General features: G+C 37.1%; 1 long non-coding RNA gene across 1 annotated transcript; it reads right to left on the bottom strand.

Moving 5' to 3' along the window:
• Positions 1 to 363: 363 nt before the first annotated feature.
• On the bottom strand, positions 364 to 2464 carry LOC121142184. Its single transcript, XR_005879164.1, has 2 exons — positions 2381 to 2464; positions 364 to 854 (listed from the first exon to the last, which is right to left on the bottom strand). It is a non-coding gene; the product is annotated as an uncharacterized LOC121142184 (long non-coding RNA).
• Positions 2465 to 5160: the final 2696 nt, after the last annotated feature.

The following is a 5160-nucleotide window of genomic DNA, read 5'->3' as shown; positions in this document are numbered from 1 at the left end:
TTTCAAAAACAATGGGATTTGTTTTCATTTCTAGTTTCTTTAATTTCTTTGTTTTATTGTTTATTTCCTTCTGATGACTATATGTTTCTTGCCTTCATCTGAAATACTTTCATGTGTAATTGGTTACTTTTTCCTCTGTTAACATGTTTTTAATTCAATTATAGTTGGTTGCTGTTTTTTTATCTTCCTTGTTATTGCGTGGACTCTTTAAAAATAGAGAATATAACTTCATCATCAACTCAGAACTTTCTGTCCTTATCCATAATAAATACTTAATAATTCTTGCTTTAATAGAATGACTACATGAATGATTTACTGGGTGAAAGAATAAGCAGTTGAACCAAGTCAGAAAACCCCATGTTCTACTTCTGAGTAATGAATTCATTCTCTTTTTAGTATAATATTAGTTACTGTCCAGGTGCCATTTAAGTAAAGGGCAGGTCTTCATTCATAAATGGGTAATGTTCATTTTTTATTTTACCTTTTTAATCTTAGCAATTGCGGCAATGTTTGGAATAAATATTCCTCAAAGACATTCAGTCTAGCCCTTTACAGGATGCAATTGATATATAAATGTGCTGGTTTACACTATCGTACCCGGGAACACAGCTCTCCCTTTTGTGCTGCCTCATGGCATCTTGTAATCTTGCTGAGACACTCCCATCAACTCCTCTCTTCCCAACCAGAGGGTATCTGTGTCCATCTTGTAATATTGTGATGAGACACTCCCATCAACTCCTCTCTTCCCAACCAGAAGGTATCTGTGTCCATCTTGTAATCTTGCTGAGACACTACCATCAACTCCTCTCTTCACAACCAGAAGGTGTCTGTGTCCTCTGGTGCGCAGGAGGTACCTTGTTAATATATGGAAACTTAATTAGGAATTGCTTCATCAAGATTGAAGAAACAATAGCTCTTGAAAGTAAACTAATCCCTTTCCTTTGTTTTGTGAATCTGAACTAGTTTCTGACTTTTGGAGAAGTGGCCTTAACCTTTGGTGTGAGTTTTGCTAAAATTCTTGCAAATATTGAATTACAATGAATCAAATATTTCTTACTCAGATATCTATTTGTCCCCAAAGCATCTTATTCATAATCTTATATATATATGATGTGAATATATTTGTGTGTGCATGTTCATGTGTACAGTTATAGGCCATGGCATACATAACACATATATGGAGTCAGAGGGAAATCTCAGATGTCAATCAGTGGTTGCCTTCCACTTATTTGAGATAGGGTCTCACTTTTGTTGTTCAAAAAAATAATTAAATTTGTTCTTTGAGAAACATATATATGTGTGTATGTGTACATATATACATACATATATTTGCACACACACATATACACACATATATATACATATATATATTATATTACTTTTAGATGCAGTCTCTTCAAGTTTCTACATCCCTATCAGTACCTCTCCTCTCCACAAGTCCTTTCCCCACACTCATGTATTTTTGTTTGGTTTCCTTCTGTACGATTATGGGTTTAGAACAACCCACTGGGAGCCTGCCTAGTGGGCTTATCACTGGGTATACACCTGAAGACATTGACTGACCCTCCCCCAGAACAGCCATTGGTTCAGTAAGGATGAAAAGGGTTTCATAGGCCTCCCCCCCACCCTGGTCCATGTTGGGCTACTGATAGCCCCTGTTGTGATGGCCTAGTGCAAGCAACTGCAGCTGTGTGAGAAGATGATGCAATGTTTGGATTGTGCTGCCAAGATGCCCTCTTCCTGTATCTTCTGGCTCCTCCTCTATCTACCACTTCTTCCTCCAAATGCCCTGGGATTTAAGGGAGCATTATAATGTTTAGGGCTGAGAACAAAACTGTCTTTTATTCTCAGCATCTTGAACAATCATGAGTCTCCATTCACTTCTGTTCATTACATAGGGAGGCTTCTGTGATTTAGACTTGGGATAGAATTCACCCATGCTACTATCAACATAAATATTTACACTCCAGTTTGGCGCCGTGTCTATCTAGATACTGAAATACTGCAGTAAATTGCCCCTTATGTCCCAAGACTTTCTGAATCATGGGCTTTTACTATTCTTAGAATGCTAGACATGAATTCTCTCCAGTGGAGGGGGGCTCATTTGGCTGTGACCATAAGAGTCATGCCACTATTTTAGCACAAGTGAGCACATCTTGGCTAGCAGATTGTTATAGTAGCTTGCAGTGTTCACAGCTGGATAAGCCTGCTGGTGGTTCTTATCCCTAATGCCTGCAAAACACTTCCTGTCATTCTGAAAGTTAGCTAGAATGGAAGGAGTCTGCCTGTCGTGTCCAGCTTGCTTTCTCTATCTTATACAACAAAGGTATGTACTGTCTTCAAAATAGGGTTTTATAAACTACCTCAGGAAGGCACTCACCTCAGGAGACTCATCGAACACTATTAAGGAGGTATGACATTCCTGGCTCTGAGAATTTTTAAAAATCATTTATGTCACCTAGAAGAGGATTATCTAATCATGAAGGTTATCTTCTGTCTAAATCCTTTTTTGTGGTCTTTTAACGCACATTCTTGAAAATTAACTTGGAAATAAATAGATACATTTCCTCATGATTTTATTCATATACCCCTTGTTTTGGTTACCTTCCTACCCCCATTCACCTTTCTGTCTCATTTACCCACCTCACCCTGCTTAAATTTTTCTACATGCAATATTCCCCATTTCTATTTTCATATTACCTACATTCTAATATTTCCCTCTCATAAGTCATCTTGCTACCTATAACCCCTTTCTAGTCTCTTGTCTTCTGTAGGCATTCCTAATTCAATGAATAAGTCTAAAGATCCCAAACTAGACAGAAGCCACTTGTCCTTTGTCATATGTGGATTCGAAGGTTATGTTTGTCTCCTGTGTTCATCATATTTATCTTCTTGCCTCTCTCCAAGTTAACCATCTATTTGCTAATAGTTCCCTTTATATGGAAATATCTATTCTTTTTATTTTTTCACATATGAGGAAACAGGTGATATCTGTCTGTCTGAATCTGTCTTACTTCATTTAACAGCATGACCTCTAGTGTCATCCACTTTCTTGAAAATGACATGCATGTGTTCTTAATGGTTTACTAATACTCCATTGTATATTCACTCTTTGCATTCATCAATGGTAGGTATCTAGGTCAATCCAATGGCATAGCTGTTGTGAATAATTCCACAGTAAGCATGAATATGACACTATCTCTATTGCCTTAGTTCCTTGTAAAGTATTTCCAAGAGTGGTAGAACTGGATTATAGAGAAGTCCCACTTTTAGCATTTGAACGTACTTCTATATATTCCCATAAACAGTATATATTTTTCTTCAGAGCCTCACCAACATTTGCTCTGTTGGATTTAGTGAAAGTTGTCATTCTGCTTGGAATGACATAGACTATTAATATATTTTTTCTTACATTTATCTGATGGTTAAATTGTTTTCATACTTACTAATGATGCATTGCTTTTAATTCCTGTATTATATTCTATGTTTTAAATCATGGCTATTTAGTTTTCCCCCAAATTTTGGAAGCCATTTTGGGTTATTTCTTTCTTTGCTTAACTCAACATTTTCAACATGAATCATCAGAAATGTGAAAATTAAATATTGAATATTATTGTTTTCTTCCTTATTCTTTTCATCAAGAAGATATCTGTGTGGATACTGCCCCATTCTTGAATTAGGGAAGTCAACTGAATGATACATTCTTATCCATTGGATACGATATATTTCATCTTAAGCATTAAGTCAATTTCCTCTTCAGAAAATCCTTCTCTGCTACTTCATGGTTTTCTCCTAATTTTAGAGTTTCATTTGCAAAATAAGGCAATATTCTGCCTACAGTAATAAAAACGAAATAGAACGAAGACAGAAAATCAGATCTGGCATTTAGGAGACAGTTTTAATATGCCACAAATACTCTCAGCATTGGGCTGCTGCAGAGATAATAGACTTATCGTTTGCCCTGTGAAGCCATAGAACAGAAATAACTGATAAGGAAACAAATTAGCTAAAACACAGTAAGGACATTTCCTATGTAGTGCTTGATTAATATTTGGTTACAGAGTAGTGTTTGTGATTGATGAAAAACAAGGTGTCCATCCAACAAAGGTTCTTGAAGCTTCCAGAGATCTTTACTCCAAAGCCATGTTGACCATTGTTTCCACTTAAAGTAACTGCTTTCTGTTCACTTGTGAACAGAATATTTTGTGGGATCCTTGAGAGGGCTCTTTATTAACCATTCTTGTTTCAGGGCCTGTTTGTTCTCCTTGCCTCAACTCCAGCCTCAGCTGATTACTTTTCAGCACCATCTTTGTTTATCAGTTTTGCACCTTATTTTCCAGTGATGATCTGTGAAGAAAACGTGCTCTACTCAGGTCTGTTTATATAAGTAAATCTCTACCACAGACACTCTGCAACTGAAGGCAGGTGATAATCTTGTTCCTGACCCTTCATACTGTTTCCTCCCACCTTGCTTCACTTAGTGTGAAATTTGAGTGAATTAAGCTGCATTAAAAAATGTGAGGAGAAAAAATTTCCGCGAGGAAATAGCCTCATTCACTTTATGGTTGCAGGGGCTACCTGGAATGCTCCATTCACTTCTGGGGACCAGATTTTAAATAGAGACATGGCCAGAAAGATGGCAACTAGTGAACGGTGGTCAGAACAGTCAAAATTGTCAGAAAACATCAGAGGACAGCCAGAGGGAATAGTACTTATGTTCTCTTTCATTGCCTGAAAGTAATTAAATCGATTTTGCAATTTCTTAGAGAAGCAGAAGGGTCAGTGGGTAAAAATTGCAGCAGCACCTTCTTAAGACATGGTAAAGAAGCAGATCTCTTTGACCCGGCTTCCACAATGCCTTTTGCTTTTCACTTCCCTCCACATACACTTTAGACCCAAATATAATCAGCATTCATGGCAGCTGTTCTGAGAACCTTCCACCTACCCTGTGTTCTTCTCCAGCTCATCCTTGATAGGGCAGCCAGAGACATCCTTTCTGAACCTCAAACAGACCATGCAGTATCAGCCTAAATATATCTTAGCATTCTATTTGGCATGAAATATCAAATGCAAATTCATTTTCTATTTTATATATTTTTATTTAAATTGTTTTTCATTTGACATACAGAGCCCAGTTCACCCTCCCTCACCTTCTCCTGT

This window comes from Mesocricetus auratus, unplaced genomic scaffold (genome assembly GCF_017639785.1).
Source record: "Mesocricetus auratus isolate SY011 unplaced genomic scaffold, BCM_Maur_2.0 Super-Scaffold_100009, whole genome shotgun sequence".
Taxonomy (NCBI): domain Eukaryota; kingdom Metazoa; phylum Chordata; class Mammalia; order Rodentia; family Cricetidae; genus Mesocricetus; species Mesocricetus auratus.
This window is presented reverse-complemented; position numbering and strand designations above follow the sequence as displayed.